The sequence below is a fragment of the Triturus cristatus genome, chromosome 4_2, assembly GCF_964204655.1.
Source record: "Triturus cristatus chromosome 4_2, aTriCri1.1, whole genome shotgun sequence".
NCBI classification, from domain to species: Eukaryota; Metazoa; Chordata; class Amphibia; order Caudata; family Salamandridae; genus Triturus; species Triturus cristatus.
Genome location: NC_140586.1, coordinates 438,575,571 through 438,592,048, shown reverse-complemented (window position 1 = coordinate 438,592,048; position 16,478 = coordinate 438,575,571). Strand labels below are relative to the sequence as shown.

Sequence of the window (16,478 nt, the reverse complement as noted above, 5' to 3'; positions counted from 1 at the left end):
TTCTTGACATAGATCTGGTTAATGTTGTTACGAACCTGATCAGTTTTTACTTTCCATGCCAATAACTTACCAGCACACTCTCCATACTGAAAGTGTGCGATTTTACTGGCCTCCCATCTTTCCTGAAGCCGCCGGTTAAGGATCGAGGTCAGTTCACCCCTTAGGCTCAATAGTTTAGCCCGCATAGGTGTTAAGACATCATCCGTGGAATCCAAGTTGTCATCGATTTCCGCCTGCGTTTCAATCAGATTTGCCTCAACTAAGGCAATAGCCTCTCTGTATTCCCTCCGTCTATGTAAGATCTTACCTGTAATAAGACCCCTCAAGAAGGCTTTAAGTGAGTCCCAAACCACACCAGATTCTGCAGAACCCACATTCAACCCTAAGAAAGATCTCACTTCAGTTTTTAAAAAAGTAACGTCTTCCGGATGAGAGAGCAAAGAACGGTCAAAAGACCAAGTCCTTACTACATCAGAGGTAGGAACCATAAGTTCCAAAGAAATAGCAGAATGGTCAGATAGATGTAACGGGAGATAGTGAATGCCCTTAACTGCGTTGGATAGACTATGGCTAATTAATATAAAATCTATCCTGGACTGGTGATTATATTTATAATTTCTAAACGACACCCCCTGTTGCTGCCCAGCCCTTAATCTCCAGATATCTACATATCCGTATTGTTTCATTTGATTCAACAGAAAAGATCTTGATTTAGAAGGAACACGGGATCTACTATTATGAGATTTATCCAGGACTGGATCTAGAACGATGTTAAAATCACCAGCTAATATAACTGGTTCCGGGAAGGACAAAAGATGGGAAAAAATCACTTCCAAAGATGTAGGGTAATCCACATTAGGACCATAGTATCCAACCACAGTAAAACAAGCACCCATAATTATCATAGAGGCAATAACCCATCTTCCCGCAGGGTCGACTTTAAAATCTAATACCCTGGCTCTAAGCTGCTTTTTGAAAATCAAAGACACGCCACGGGAAGTCATAGACTGAGATGTCGATAATATAAAATCAATCCATTTATTCCCTTTAACCAGGGAATCGATTTCAGACTGTATCAAATGTGTCTCCTGAAGAATGATGACCTCGGCATCAAAGTCCCGGAGATATTGCATCAATGTCTTAGCCCTAGATTTAGTTCGGAGCCCATTAATGTTCCAAGACATAATTTTTAAACTAGCCATCTCCACTAAACCAGAGCACTGCCAGCCCCGCCTTTATAACACAACCAATCATAGATTGACCCACCTCCACAAGGAAAAAAAATACTCGCAGCAAGATAAAGAAATCAACAGAACGAGCAAAAGAAAAATACAACAAATTGACTGATGAGGAATTTTGAAATTTACCCGTGAACCCCCCGTGTACCCCCCCCCACCCTCACTCCCCCCATAGAGAACCCACGGTGTACCTAACCGGATCAAGTCCAGTAATGGCACCCCAACTTCAGACTCCCGTACCCCCCCCGCCCAAGGCCAACAACTAAACAATAGAGAGGTAAAAAGAAGCAGTACCACGTTCCCCATTGCTGAAAAGAGACATTATCCCTCACTATTATTCTCTTCCCCTTTTTTTTTTTTTACTAGAATAATAGACTTTAATGTACTACAATACCTGTATGTGACCAAAAACCTAAACTCCAAAAAGACAATTAAGTGCTATTATCTGATGATTTATTACCTATATTCGAAAGAAATTCATCAGCAGCTTGGACTGATCTAATGTTAACCATCTTATTATTGTACATAACCCTCAGAGAGGCTGGGAACACCAATTGAGCGGAAGCGCCCAACTTCTTAAAAGCCTCCAGCCGCCTTCCAAGGTCCCATTGCCTCTCCAGTGTAACCCTAGATAGATCAGTCCTGATGAGGAAGGTAAAGACCTTACCAAGTAGGGACTTCTGTTTAAAAGCTGCATTCAGAATCTGCTCTTTGAGTGTGTAAGTAACAAAATTAACAAGAATTTTACGCGGTTTTTGCCTTTGTGGGTTCTGTCTAAAGGGTTCCCTATGGACCCTCTGAATATCAGTTGTTAGTTGATCCAGGGAATAATCTAAACATAATCCTTCCTTCAACAGGCGAACAACAAATTGCTTAACATCCCCACCCTCAGATCCCTCTGGAACATTGAGAATGCGAATGTTACATCTTCTTGCATTGTTTTCTAATAACTCCATCCTATCTAACAGGACCTGGTCGTCTCTTGGTAATGTCCTCCTCTGCCTTATCTAGATGTTCCGACATTATAGCTAGTTTTCCCTCCAGGACTTCTCTCCTTGTTGATAACCCATCGATCTTATTATCCAATATCTGGCAATAATCACGAATCTCCTTCTGCATACCTGAAGATTGCTCGAACCCTCTTTTTATGTCTTGAGACAAGGCAGTAAGCATCGTAAGTAGAGTAGCTGACTAAATATTTCCCAGAGATGCCTCTTCACAAGATGGAACGGAAGGTATAGGAACAGGAATAGACACAACCATAGTTTGGTCACCTGATGACTCCAAAATACTATTCACCCCTGCATCCTGCATGATACAATCAGGAACGCAGGAATCAGAGTAACCAGAGCCACCCTCGCTAGCTTCTGCTAGATCGACCCTTACATCAGAACTAGTAGGTATTAACTCCCCTCCTACCTCAGCCCCAGAAAACCTCCAATCTTGGGTATAATCAGACATGGGGAAGGAAAATCTACAGAAGCAACTGAAACAGCTGGTGCAGCTGGTGGAGTCATCCCCAACTCACCAAGAGGTGTAAGGACTGGTGCAGCAGCCAAAGGGGGAGGGATTGTAAGAGACGAAGTTAAGGTAGGGGACATCAGTTGGACTGAATCCCTTTGTGTGGTCATTGCCTAAGATTCCACAAGGCGCAGGACCTGTGGGACAACTTTAAAGTATGTCCGAAGAGATGGAGTAATTTTAGATACAGCCTCAACCCCGACGATATTCCGTGATGTTTTCCCTCTGGCTCCCTTAGATTTCACTTCCTTAGATAAATAGGAGGAAGTTCTTTTATCTGTTTGGGGTGAAAAAACGACACCAGATAAACCAGGTCCAGTGACAGGAGCCCTCGTAGGCACTCTAACTTGTTCCTTACCTCGTCCTCGTCCTCGAGCAGATTTTCCACCTCTCCCCTTACCTTTGGGCGCTTTATAATGTTCGTGTTGATTCAAACCTTCTAGATCCTTTAGAACCCCACAATGAGGTAAATCCTGGGGCGAGTCCTGTGCCTTCGTATTGTTGTGACAGCTGTGTCCGCTGTGACTGTAACTGTCTTTTTTCGCAGTGACAGTCTCTGTATTTTCGGCTATAGCTATAGCCTGAACAGGTTTCCCCAGATGATGAGTAAAGGCGTCTCCAACTCCGACAGCACGCACCAAACTGCGCGCCTTTCTACCTCGCCGCAGCTCCAGGGCGGCAGAGAACCAGAACCACCGAGTCAGTGAACCGCCAATGGAGGCAGAACAATCAAGGCAAACCGGAGGAACACCAAAAACGTCACAAGCATGAACACCGCTGCTGCCGCCGAGACTGCTAAACATGGAGAGGAAAAACGGACCCAAACTCCACGATAGAAAGGGAAAAGGGGGCCTGCTCCGTATGGACGACAGGCAGTCCGCAGGTCCGCAGGTCCGCAGCCGTCACACTAAGAGAACCAGGGACCGAGGCAAGCCACACACTCCAACCTGCCACCAGAAAGCCGAAGGCACAAGCGAAAACAGAGGTAAGGACCTAGAAAACTAAATTGGTGTCCGCCATCGAAGAATCAGACGGGGGCAACAGGAGCCTAACTTGCGGAGCGCCACGGCAGATCAGCCGTCTGCCGCCATGTTCTCCCCTCGAAGAATCGGACGGGGGGAATTGTCAGGAGTCTTAAGAATGCATCCAGTATCCAACTTCTATTGATTTTTCAATACTTTACATTTTCCACTCAGCCCAGCCAACGCGTTTTGTCCTCTATGGACTTCATCAGGGATGTGCTTTCCAAACTTGTGTGACTTTTAAGTAGCAAGAAGTATGGCCACCTGTTTCAGTGTCTTCATGGGTAATAAATCTCTTTTCGGGTGGTGTAATACCCCCTAAATCATCTTCCTCCTTCATGAGTCAGGGCTTGAGTGTCACGAAAAAATGCTTCCTGCAGCACAGTTAAGCCATGACCCTCCTTATATTTGTGGGCTGTTCACACCTTTGACCTTCCAGGATATTAGCTTTAAAGTCTTAATAGGCGGGGCTGCCATGTGTGATATTAAAATCTAACATATCTGTGACAGAATTTGGATGGTACCAAATTAGCAAAATTATCTGCTGTGACTTTACTTAGATGTTATGGATTCGAAAATTTTGAACAAAGTATAAACTTCAAATAGAGTGAAAGCTGATGAAATTTTAATGATGAAACGATATTTAATGCGTCATGTCGTAGTTCCAATCAATTCAGCTTGAATGATTCTGTACAAAGCATTTCACTTATCCCAAAGAATTTCACTCATCCCAATGCATTTTGGGCAGTATATGCCCTTCATCAGGGGAACATCTATACCAAAAAATGAACAACAAAGGTACAATGAGTAACCACAGCAGATTAGGTGTGTCAACCACCTATTCTAAGATGTGGGCTGTATCAACTCATGCTGGTGAAAATAAAAATAAACCGGCGTTAGATGTCCAGCCCAGTTAACCAATATCTAAAGGATCCATAGCCACGTGATGGAAGCAGTGCTAGTGAAAAAGGACAGTGTATAAAAGTTCGTGAAAACCTGGACGAGAAATATAATCTATAGGGTAGATCAAAGAGGTTGAAACTACTGTCATGAGTAGTTCAATGTGTGTTGGTGCACAGAGATCAAAGCGTTTGAGGCGAACATAATGAGAAGCCAAAAACGAGGAGTGTCTGTGACAAAATGGTGATGAACGAAAATAATAAAATGTACCGTTAAGCCTGTGAAGAGTGCAAGGGTGCAAGATAATAAAAGGTACCTTGGGTGGTGTGTACAGCACCATTAAAATACAACGGTAACACAAAGAGCGGACTAAGGTTTGTTAAAAGGTTATCAAAAGGCGGCGATAAGCGCCATGTTGAAAGAGGATAACCTGATGTGTATATAGCGTGCATGAGCCAGTAATTGGAGGTGTGATCAAAAATGCACAAGCCTGTAATATATAAGCATTCGCGTGAGCGTAGTGTGAAAACCAGCAAGTAAAGTTCCTAATATGGCAACAGTGTATGGTTAGATACTGGATTCAATGCAATCATTTTATCTGGACATGAAACAGATTGTATATTTAAATACAGTATAAATCGGCAAACATACACATGATGCAGTGTCAACAAATATGGAAAACAAAACAGTATCAAACATATATCAAATAAGTATTCAATAATATTAAGAACCAAGGTGAGAGAATGTGCAGACACAGGTAACTTTATACATGCTTCCGACAGTACATAAAGACCCACTTCACCTTACGTTCCGCCCAATCATCACTACCAGAGGAAGTCTCCATGAACTCGTAGGCAAATTCCTAGACAGACATTTGCAACCATTTGTTACCAACATGCACACTTAAACCAGAGACAAGACTGATTTTCTAAACAAAATCAAGCAAGTCCAGTTTAAGGCTGATGCAGAGATTTGGGTATGCACTGTAGATGTCAAATCACTCTACACCTCTATCCCCACAATCTTGGCATGGAGGCCATTGAAGAGACTTTACTTCATTCTGACCTGGATCTTGACTTTTAAGTTTTTCTTATGGGATTACTCCCTTTCACCTTATATCAGAACTATTTTAAGTGGGAAGATCAATATTATCTCCAACTGTCTGGCACTTCAATGGGCAACTGCGCTGCTCCAGCGTACACTAATATCTTCATGCACAAATTCGAAGAAAAGCATATTTCACCTCCGAAATCTGGAAAAACACGCCAGGATATTCCTGAGATACATTGATGATATTTTCGTTCTATGGCAAGGATCTCATTCCACACTTATCACAGCTTTGAATACATTAAATACCATAAACGACCGCATACAATTCACCTTTGATATTCAACACACCACCATATAATTTCTGGATGTAGAGATAATCAGAGTCAATGAGAGATTGGAGACAACAATGTACAGAAAGCCCACAGACAGGAACAATATGTTACACTACCAAAGCTTCCACCAATATTCATTGAAAAATCATTTACCATACTAACAACTTCTCAGAGTTAAAATAATTGTTTCAGACCCTTCAGATCTACATACACAAACAGACAACTTGTTACACATATTCGAACAACGGGGGTACCCTGTTAAAATCCTTGAACAAGCCAGAGAAAGAAGTGCAGCTAAATCCAGAACAGAATTAATGACACAATCCACTAAGCAAGCACAAACACGCATGGTCGTAGTGTCTAAATATTCAACAATGAGTCACCACTTCAAGAAATCCATCTGTAAACATTGGTCCATTTTAGCGTTGGAACCAGACTTTAAGGATATATTCAGTGCAACTCCCATGTTTGCATACAAGAGGGGCAAGAATATTCAAGAACTAATCATGCAACCATCTTTAAGTGATCTGCAAGCATCCATTCATAAAGGATCAGTTCCTTGTTACAACTGTAGCAATTGTAACAACCTCATTTAAGGCACTGTCATCACCCATTCTATGAAAGGCACCACCATTCGTCTACATGTTACAGTGAATTGCGACTCGACCAATGTTATATATTTGCTAAAATGCCCATGTGGCTTCGTATATGAGGGCAAAACTGGAAAATAAATTAAAACCCGTATTCATGAACATAAAAGTAACATCTGCACCAAAAACGTGAAATCAGTGGTGGCTACTCATCTCCTTGAAAATAACCACAACATTAGCCAGCTAAAACTCACAATTCTGGAAGTTGTACAAAACGTGGAAGGTAGTGTTGTAAATTGAAACCACGATGTGATTAAGCATTTACTAAAGACATGAATTCTCCTTCCTTAGAACATGTCTCTTTCGTTATGTTGACTAAAGTCTGGACTCCATTTTGTATTGTCATGTCTCCACGTGCTCAACACGAGAAGAGTCCTATCTTCGTGTTAGTTGCTCTTGTAATCTGCCTAGTAACAATCTATAAATAGTTCCTTTGTCCGCCTGGCGCATGCCCAGGCTTGACCACATCTGTTATCAGTTAGTCCTTGCTTGACCATGTTTTCGCGGGCTCAAGGAGTATGTCAGCTCCGCCCACATATTGATCTTGTATCGAAAATGTCCATAAAAGGTAACATTCCTTGCCTCATGTTGTATCCACCCACTTATGAGCCCCTCTGTTGTGTATAAAAGGGGACCGTGTACGCAAGTTCTTTGTGCTACTCTATGCAATACTGAAGGGTGTTGTATGGATTGTAGGACCACCCTTAAGGGTTAATAAACTTTGTCTTTGTACTTTGCAGTTTCCGTGCCAACTTCCTTATAGATTCCATTGCAGGAGAGCGAACCCTTGTGTCCTGCGGGCCTAGCTGGGGCCTGTATTCATCAGTAGGGACAACAATAACTACTTGCTACAGAGGGAAAACTATTGGATAACTTTCTTGGACTCTATGAAACCACGGGGTCTCAATGACCGAATGGAATTCGCTTGCTATTTGTGATCAGTTACATACGTAACGGATGATTGGCCCTTTGTATCTCCTGACATTTAATTCACACCTTACACTTTTTCATCTTATATACCCCATTCCTTGTTGAACATTTTTCTTGCACCTTTCCAATATCTTTATTTTGGTGGGCAGCCTCATCATGGAATCTTGTATATTGGTTCTAACCTCTTTTTTCTTGTTATTCTCTCCATCTTTTCACCTCAATGCCTCTGTTTACCTTGTGTCTACACATTCTCTTACCTTGGTTCTTGATATTATTGAATACTTATTTGATATATGTTTGATACTGTTTTGTTTTCCATATTTGTTGACACTGCATCATGTGTATGTTCACCGATTTATACTGTATTTAAATATACAATTTGTTTCACGTCCACGTAATGTGATTGCATTGAATCCAGTATTTAACCATTCACTGTTGCCATATTAGGAACTTTACTTGCGGGTTTTCACACTACGCTCACGCGAGTGCTTATATATTACAGGCTTGTGCATTTTTGATCACACCTCTGATTACTGGTTCATGCACCCTATATACACACATCAGGTTATCCTCTTTCAACATGGCGCTCAATGCCGCCACTCGATAACCTTTTAACAAACCTTAGTCCACTCTTTGTTTTACCGTTGTATTTTAATGGCGCTCTACACACCACCCGAGTTAACTCTCAGCCAACATCGGCGTGACACGCCAGCACTGCGTTCACATAAGGTACCTTTTATTATCTTGCACCCATGCACTCTTCACAGGCTTAACTGCACATTTTATTATTTTTGTTTATCACCATTTTGTTACAGACAGTCCTCGTTTTTGGCTTCTCATTATGTTCACCTCACGCGCTTTGAACTCCGTGCACCAACACACACTGAACTACTCATTACAGTAGTTTCAACCTCTTTGATCAATCCTATAGATTATATTTCTCGTCCGGGTTTTCACAAACATTTATGCACTTTCCTTTTTCACTAGCACTGTTTCCATCACGTGGCTATGGATCCTTTAGATATTGGTTAACTGGTTAAGACATCTAACGCCGGTTTATTTGTCTTTTCACCAGCATGATTTGATACAGCCCATATGTTAGAATAGGTGGTTGACACACCTAATCCGCTGTGGTTACTCATTGTACCTTTGTTGTTAATTTTTTGTATAGATGTTCCCCTGATGAAGGGCATATACTGCCCGAAATGCATTGGGATAAGTGGAATGCTTTGGGATAAGTGAAATGCTTTGTACAGGATCAGTCAAGGTGAATTGATTGGAACTACGATATGACGCATTAAATATCGTTTCATCATTAAACTTTCATCAGCTTTCACGCTATTTGAAGTTTATACTTTGTTCAAAAGTTTTAAATCCAGAATTATCATATCGCTTGTTGCGATAGCATACTGCTGTGCTCAGGGGTACTTTGCCTAAACCAGGGATTGCTACATAATTGTTACAGTGAATACACTCAATGACCAGAGTGTGGTGCCTCTGAGGAACGCAACAACTTTCCACTTTGTTTACATCGTAGTGCATGTTCTAGTACTTTTCTTTACTTAGATTTTGCCAAAACAAGTAAAATCCTGTCTCCCAGTACCCTCTCCACACTGAAAACCCCATCTCCGAGTGCCCTGGAACCCACCCCTAACCAATGCGGACATAGGTCAAACGAAACATGGTGGTACACGCCTTGGCAAATGGCAGGTCAGCAGCCCTCCCCACCTCGATATTAAATGCTTTAAACAAGTGAACACTAACGAGCATTTTATCTAAGTATATAAGGACAGAACCATTACACATCTGAAGCTTATAATATAGTCTGATAAACTGGAAAGAGCAGGTATTAAACCAAAGGTTGCTATCCGAGTCAGCAGCTTTACGTGGGTCATGCCCACTCACTCAACAATTGGTAACACACTGTTATAAGTACAGGAGGACAAAACTTTCCTGCGCTATTCCATATCTTCTGTGGATAGAGACTAGGGTCGTCTATCCTGTTCCCCAAGAATTCCGGTCTTGTCCTAAAGCAATGCCGGCACTGAGATTCTTCATGCAAACTTTGTTGGCTTTGTCAAAAGATGTGAAGATATGAGCCTTACCCTCCAGCTCAACCCTCAGCCGGGCCTAATAAAGCATGGCATATTTGAGGCCCCTAGAAATGTGCTTTAGCATAGAGAATTTCCACCCTGCCACCTGCACAGCCAGGGTGAAATCAGAATAATTTGGTATGCCTTAGTGCTGAAGGAAGCTCCGTTCTCAAGCCGTTTGCAGCTTTATATCTCGGTCCTAAAAACCATGCTATTATGAGCCGTGGGGGAGCCCAGGTGTGGAGCAATGTGCCCGCTTCACCAGAAAAGCTTCAGAGAAGGTAGCTCTAATGAATAGTTCCACTAGAAGAGTTTCAACAAACGTGCCTGGGCATCACATGTAGGCAATTCACAATTCACGTGGTTCGCACGTTGTTACGGCGCAAACGTGCCTCTAGTTCTTCATTCTTTGCCACGATCAACATTTTCTCCATCTTTTCCACTTTCTTGGAAGTTGTAATGGAGTCATTCTCTAAGTAAGAGATTTGTCTCTCAGCCCCATTTAGTCACACATTCTGACGATGCGAAACTCAGTCATCCTATCCAGCCTAGCAGTAGCCATGTCAATTTTTGATGAATTGAAGCAAGACTAGCCTTAAGGTCTAACAAGATGAACTCATGGCCATCTCCTGCAGCAATCACAGGTGAAGTTGATCTCTGCTCCGTAAGTTTGTGACTATCAAAGGATAAGTGCCCCTATCTGGCATCAGTTTTGACCATCATCCCTGTACTGCGGGGCAGACGAAGAGGGTCAACTTAACAACAACAAAAGATAGGAGTGAGTGCGCAGACTGGTCATGTACATGTGAGAGTCCGTTTCTGCAGTATCCATGAGGCCCACCTGGGTGCCGCGCAGAGTGAATCTGGTGGCTGAGTGTGCATCCCCAACTGCGGGCAGATTCGTTCGGACAAACAGACCAAGGCAGTGAAGGGCAGATTTACAAGCCCCCTGCGCCACCAGTACATCACTTTTCATGACGTACTGGTGGCGCAGGGGGCTCCTCCATATTTACAAGGAGAGGAAAAGCCACCCTGCGTGAATTTTCCTCTCCTTGTAAATACGACCCCTTCGCATGCAGCACATTGGGTTGAACGGGCGTTTCATGGGTGTTGTTGTGGGTGTTCCCACGCAACACGCATGGAACAAGACTGGAGATGCGTCTGAATGCTACGCCACTCTAGAGTTGGCGTAGCGAGGCGGAACGAGGAGAAATGTCTTCATTTCTCCACTTTTTTTTTGGTGACATGCAAGAACGGGAAAAATGCCTGTAGTGATTGTTTTTGTGCAGGAAGGTGCCCCTTCCTGCACAAAAACAATCTCCCCACAACGCAGGCATCTTGCACCATGGTGCAAGGGTGCCTGCGCCAGCGCATGGCTGCAGTTTGTGCGCCAGGCCAGGGGGAAGCACAGAGATGCGACATATTCTTGTCAATATGTCGCATTCCTGTGCTTCGGAAGTGCCGCAGCGTGGCGCAACCAAAGGGCTTGCGGTGCCACGCTGCTGCACTTCCTTGTAGATCTGCCTCTGAATGTTTAAAAACTTTCTTTTGTTAAGAGCAGGAGAAAATATGTTTTTATGTTGAAAAAAGGGCAGGCACCCCCATAAGTAGTGAGGGCCTAACGGAAGACGTTTCTCTGTGGGTGAACATGTCTTCCTCAGGCAGAAAGAATTAACGTATTTTCAAATTCGCAAATCCTCGCCTTTTCCATTTCTAAACGTCCGTTTTGCATATGTATACTGATTGAAAACTACGACCATGGCAGGAGCCAGCGAGAACTTCTCGAAAACGTTCTGAAGTCAAAGCAGGTGTGAAATATGCCGTACTCGGAGGAGCAGCTACGCAGCAACAACTCTAACTTCCTTTGTGAATCGGGCCCGATATGAAAGAGCCACATCGTATTGTCAAACAACTTGTGGAATGACTGTTATTTTTAATTACATGTCAAGATGGGTGCTGTTTTAGGGGGGCACCTTTAACTCTGACTCACGCGAGGAACAAAATGCTGCCAACTGAAGCTGGTAAGTAGGTCGGTAGGAATAAGTCACTCACTGAAACTGTGAATCTAGCGCTGCGTTTCTAGTGTTTCTGTTTACTGTGTAGGCGGTTTATCCCCAAAGAATAGGCAAAAAGAGTGCACTTAATAAAAACGAATGGGAAGGGGGAGAAAAAAGAATGAAAAGCCTAGAATTTCGTTCTTCAAGTCAAACTTTGGCACTGACATGTGTGTACTGACACACAAAGGGTCGTAACTGGTGACATGCAAGAACGGGACACTGGATACAGCAAGCGGAGTTGTATCTGCTTCAATGTTATTAAAAAACGTATTAGCACGATAAAAAGCCTTTTAATGCACTGTAACTAGAAATGACACGCCAGCTGCGGCACACGTTGGCATAAGATGCTATCTCTACCCGCTCCCTTGCCATCCAATGCATATTTAGTGCTGCCTCTGGCACCGTGGAGACTGAAACACCCTGCTCGGTCCGGGCAGAATTGAGTGCTTCAATTTCGCCTGAAATAATCTGGACACTCTCCAGACCGCGCAGAGCATCTGCGGCTTCGCCTTGCATTCTACAGGCGCAAGACAGAGCGGAGTATGACACCACGGCATCTATAGTTTATTTACCGCTGAGAGAGACGTGTCCCCCATTGGTTATTGTTATCCAGTTTCTCATATTTCAGGTATTAGAACCTGTGCGTTCTTTTGCGCATCTCTCTCTTGTTGCGTCTTTGTATTATAGTTTTATTTCAACTTCGCCTAGGTCGAACAATTTCTTCCTTTCACATTGAAACCTTATATGGCTTGCTGACGAGGGCTTTATCGGCTGTTAAAGGCCCCGAGCCTGAATTATAGCCCTGAGTAGCAGGCAATGGCCTATAACGAAGGAGAGGGCCTTTAACAACCAGGCAGAAAGCCAATAAGTCTATTGTAACATTCAACATACTGAGGGTAGAATGTTGGCTTCCATTGAGCTGTCAACATTCCACAGTTTTAATATGATTAAAAAATAGTTCTTTGTCTCAGTGATGTCACTTTCTGAAGGCGTAGACTAGAAGAGGGCTAAAGTAATGTTCCAAGTGAGCAATTCTTTTCAATTTCAATTTCAAAATAAAAACACCAACAATAAATTCCGAAAAAGCACACAAATTGTACTACAAATGCGTAGCTATGCTGCATATAAAATAATAAATCATATTGTTACGAAGAGAAAATAAAAAAAGTATTAATGATGTGCTTTATTTGATTTGATTGCCGAATTCCTGATTTATATCGTATGACAAGGGCCGTTAAACCAAAACGCGTTTGTTAGCTTTGGTTGAATAAATGTGTTCTACATCTTTTGCTTCGCAAGGACTTCTGTGTATATTTCCATGGAATCGCCTCCGCAAGGTAGCAGCACACGTCTAATTTGTGAGGGGCAGTATTGGCAAACACATGCAAACATATATAAATATATACGTATACATACATATATATATATATTCACTGAAAAAAACATAGGTTTCAGGGACATTATAGTTAGTTGGACATTTTACTCGTACAAAACCATAGAAATTCCCCCGTTATAGTTAGTTCCGCTAACTACAACTTGTGCCCCCGCAATGCACTGCTGATGACGTCACATATTACATCATTCATGACATGGTCAGTGACATCACTGATGACATCACTGATGACATCTCAAATGACATCACTGATGACATCATCCAGTAACTGTGTGTTTCTGTAAAGTTTAAATATGTTTTATTTATATGCCAAGGTGTATTTAAGAATGAGTGGGTGTATAAGTGTCTGGATGAAGGATTTAGTAGGTGCATGACTGACTGTATAAGTGAGTGATTAAATGTGTCTTACTGAATGCATGGGTTAGTGACAATTGTCTGAATGTGCGTATCAGTATGTCTGTTGTTGTGTAAGCTGCTGCATGTGTTGGTCAGTAGCTACATGACTGTCTATATGGGTTATTGATTGGTTGCCTGAGTATTTGTATGAGAGACTGAGTGTGTGTGTGGGTGGGTGGGTGGGTGGGAGGTGTGTGACTGTGCATAGATGTGTGAGTGGTTGATTCACTGGATGTATGGGTTCAAGATTGCATGTGGAAACAGCTGTATGGGCGGGTGAGTGTGTGTATGGGTGTGTTGGTGAGAGATTGGATGTCTCAGTGGTACAAGTCCAAGTAACTACATATGTAAAAGGCAGCGTATGTGAGAGTTGGAGTATATAAATGACTATACGTGAGAGTCAGTGATTGTGAGAGTGGCTGTATGGCTGAGTGTGTACTTGTCTCAGTGATTGTATAACAGAGTAAGTATGTGTTAGTATATGTTTGAATAAGTGAGGTGGTGTGTTTATAACTGTATAGCTGAGGAAATGGGAGTGTGATTGATTCTTTGCATTTTATTTATTTATTTGTTATTTAAAAGTTTTATATAGCGCTGGCTGGACCCGAGGGTATCAGAGCACTTTACATGGGAATTAATTGCAATAAAGCAAAATATTACAATGAGGTAGTATTCAAAAAACAAAAAAAACAGTAGAAAGCAGCTTAAATATTACACAATCTAATTACAAAAGTTGCAATGGGCTAGAACAAATCCTGAGAGATTAGGCTAGTGAGGGAGGGAAATGATGGAAAAGAGGGAGGTAGGGTATAGGATTGGGGAGAGGCTAGGGAGGGAGGTAGGTTAAGGCAATATCATACCACTATACATGGATAATTAATTGTAATGTAACAGAATTACAATGGGGTAGTACTCAAAACCCATCCAGACATTAAAAACAACTCCAGTTTTACACAATCAAATTACATGTATTGCAATGGGCTACAACAAGTCCTGAGAGATTAGCCTTGCATGGGAGGGAAAGGATGGAGAAGAGGGGCGAAAGGTATGGGAATGGGGAGAGGCTGAGGAGGGGGGAAGGTTAAGGCAGTATCAAGTGGGAAGAAGCAGGTGCTATGGGAAAGGCTAGTGGGAGGAGTTAGTGGACGAAGGAAGATGAGAGAGGGGGTGGAGAATAGTAGGAGGTCGGGGTGGGATGAGTGCTCAGGGAAGGGATTAAGGACTCCAGTATTCGTTGAGCAGGAGAAGTTTGAGGTCTTTTTTGAAGCTGACGTAAGAGGGGTTGCAACGAAGATCTTTAGGGAGGGAGTTCCAGATGTTAGGCGCGTTCCCGGAAAAGGAGCGAAATTGTGTGGTTTTCTTGTTTCACAGAGGAGGGACAAGAGCGAGGGTGTTGGAGCTCCTCAATGATCTAGAGCAGCCAGCTTTGTGAAGTTTATCTGAGAGGTACTGCGGGGAGCGTTGATGTAGGGCTTTGTGCGTAATGCAAGCTGTCCTGTAGAAAGCTCTACCTTCAAAGGGAAGCCAATTGAGGGCTTTAAGGGCAGGGGAGATGTGATCGAACCGTTTGAGGTCGGTAATGAGCCTAGCTGCCAGGTTCAGAACAGATTTGATTGGGGCTAGGTGTGCTTTAGGGGTTCCAGCGAGGATGGCGTTACCATAGTCGATTTTCGACAAGTCCAGCGATTGGACGACTAACTTAAAGTCATCTGCAGGAATGAAAGGTTTTATTTTCTTGAGGTGATGGAGTGTGAAGAGAGCGCTTTTGGCCGAATTTTTTATGTGGGGGATAAGAGTAAGGTTCTGGTCAATGATAAAACCGAGTGATTTAACTGAGTTTGATATAGTGAGAGAGCAGTTCAGTGCGGTAAGGTCAGAGATCCAGGCTAGAATGGGGAGAGAGTTATTCTTAGGGGAGAAAAGAATGGTTTCGGTGTTATTTGAGTTGAGTTTGAGGTGGTTGTAGTGGAACCAGGATTGAATCTTACTCAAGGCATCATTGAGGTGAAGAACATCTGAGCGGGATTGAATCTTTTAGTAAAGTTGGGTGTTATCGGCGTATAGGTGGTAATTGATTCCTGCTTGTAAGGGTGAGGGGTTCCATGAAGAGATTAGAGAGGGGGAGAGGATAGAGCCCTGGGGGACCCCTAGGGAGACGGGCAGAGGTTTGAAAAGGCAGTCACGGATTTTAATTTGCTGGGTTCTGTGTTGGAAAAAGGAGGTGAACCATTTGAGGACTGAACCGTTGAGCCCAAAATGATCTTTCAGTGTGTTAAGTAGAGTAGAGTGGTTAACAGTGTCGAAAGCCGAGGAGAGATCAAGGGGAATGAGAAGGGAGGATTCGCCTTTGTCCAGGGCGTGATGGATGTCATCAATTATGTTTAGCATTGCTGTTTCTGTACTACAGCCCTTTCTGAAGCCTGATTGGAAAGAGTCTAAAAGATTGAATGAATCAATGTATCTATCTAGTTGGAGCAGGGCGCATTTATCAAGGGCTTTTGAGAGAAGAGGAAGGTTAGAAATAGGACGAAGGTTATTTAGGTCATTAGGGTCACCAGCAGGAGTTTTGAGGATGGGAGTGATTTGTCCCAATTGGAGGGAAGCAGGGACACAACCCGAGTTAAAGGAGGAGTTGATGATAGAGGTCCAATAGGGGGCAATGATATGTTTTAGATCTTGGACAAGGTTGGAAGGGAGAGGGTCTTTAGTGTGAGATGGCGGTTTAAGTCTGGAAATGACATTAAGGATATCAACTTCAGTGACTGGTTGGAAGTCATACCAAGAAGCATTCTTTTTTTGCTCAAGTATGATGGGGACGGGTTCAAGAATAGGGAAGATAGGAGGGAACGATGAGGAGTCATGAGCAAGCATATCCGGGGAGGGATGTAGGTTAAGA

At 42.9% G+C, this 16,478-nt stretch overlaps 1 protein-coding gene across 1 annotated transcript in view; it reads right to left on the bottom strand.

Moving 5' to 3' along the window:
- TTLL7 (tubulin tyrosine ligase like 7) overlaps positions 1 to 16,478 on the bottom strand; it is a 925,222-nt gene that overhangs the window by 126,521 nt on the left and 782,223 nt on the right. The window lies entirely within an intron of this gene.